We start from the raw sequence: 1,871 nt of genomic DNA, 5'->3' as shown, positions 1-1,871 counted from the left end.
CCTGAGATTGTGACGTCATTCTTGTTGTTTTACAGACACTGAGAAATCAACTTTAATGGTGATTAATCATTGCTCTGTTTTTCAACAGACGAACAAACGATCAGTATCAACTGTTATGAGCTGAACTATTTATGTCAAAATGATTGTTAAATCAAATTTGACTGTCCAAGCTCTGATACCAATTGTTGGATCTGAGTTTGATTTTGATTGTATTTTGTGTTTGTAATTAAAATGAGAATGGATGAGTGTGCATCAGAATTATGATGAAAACAAACTTTGCATACAATCAAACGAGAGTAATACTTTGATCAAACATCTTTACACAATGAATCGGAAGATTGAATTTATTTCAATAACGATTACAATGATTGATGAATGAATGCAAACTCCCCCTCAGCCAGAGCTCTGTTGTTTGTTCGTGCAAAGAAGACGATGATGCAAAAGAGCTAATAGAACAGTACAAAGTACTGATCTATTTATAGGCACTTGCAAACTACTGAGCATCTTAGCTGACGTCACCATGAAAGTGACATCTAACCTCCTAACAAACACAAACCTCTGATCTATACAAACACTGCTGTGTTAACTACTGCTATTACATTATATTACAAAACAGACTATTGATCAGCTGCTGCAACCTTCCACTGCTGTGAACCCAGCAACACTTGTCCGGATCAGCAGAGCTTGACTCAAAGCAGTAGATTGAATCAGCAGAGCTTTAGTCTTTCATCAGGTCTTTACCTGAGCAGCAGTTGTAGGTCAGCATTTTGCAAGATCAGCAGATAGGAGGTCAGCAGATGTTTAAATCACTTTCAAGGGGAGAGATTTGTATGTAATCATCTGCTTATTCTGGATCCACTGCTCTGGTCCAGTTTTGGCTTTAATTATATGTTCCTCTGATAGTGTTCAATCCCAACAGTATTGTGTTAGGCCATGTGATTTCGGAGAAGGGTATGGAGGTGGATAAGGCAAAAATACAGGTAATATCATCTTTTCCTCCACCGAAAAATGTAAAAGGGGTAAGGTCATTTTTGGGACATGCAGGGTTTTATAGATGTTTCATTAAAGGTTTTAGTGCCATTACTAAACCTTTGTGTAATTTGTTATTAAAGGATGTTCCATTTGATTTTAATAATGAGTGTTTGCAAGCATTTAATGTTTTGAAGGAACACTAGGTAAAAGCTCCCATCTTGCAACCACCGGGTTGGTCAAAGCCATTTGAAATCATGTGCGACGCAAGCGACACTACAATTGGTGCAGTTTTGGGTCAAAGAAATGATAAAAAGCCAGTGGTAATTTACTACGCAAGCAAGACGTTGTCCGAAGCGCAACTGAATTACACCACAACCGAAAAGGAGTTATTAGCGGAGGTGTATGCTTTGGATAAGTTCCGTTCTTACATTTAGGGAAGCAAAGTGGTTGTGTATTCGGATCATAGTGCGGTCCGGTATTTGATGGAGAAAAAAGATGCGAAGCCCCGTTTGATCTGTTGCTTGATGTGCGTGAAGTGTGTTATAATTTAGATGAATATTTAAGCCCCATTTTACACTTTTAGCCAAGTTTTAAATTTATAAAACACGATATTTACTAACACTAAACACACATATGGGCAAGTGCACCCATCGTGGACGTAGTATAGTGTTGGTAAGATACCGAGGTCGTCCAAGGACACAAGAGCTTTTAATACCGGTTTATCCTCATCGTCTAATCAAATCAAAAAGTGAGAAAAATGTTTTAAACTAAGAAAAATAAAAACTAACTAAATGCTGAAAAATAAAATAAAATAAAAACAGATAGACAAGATGAATCACTTGGATCCGACACGTGTGTTAGTATAACCTTTGATTATTTTCGCACTTTTGCACTTGTTT

The sequence above is a fragment of the Helianthus annuus genome, chromosome 7, assembly GCF_002127325.2.
Source record: "Helianthus annuus cultivar XRQ/B chromosome 7, HanXRQr2.0-SUNRISE, whole genome shotgun sequence".
NCBI classification, from domain to species: domain Eukaryota; kingdom Viridiplantae; phylum Streptophyta; class Magnoliopsida; order Asterales; family Asteraceae; genus Helianthus; species Helianthus annuus.
The sequence above is the reverse complement of the archived record's forward strand: the minus strand, read 5'-3'. Positions refer to the sequence as shown.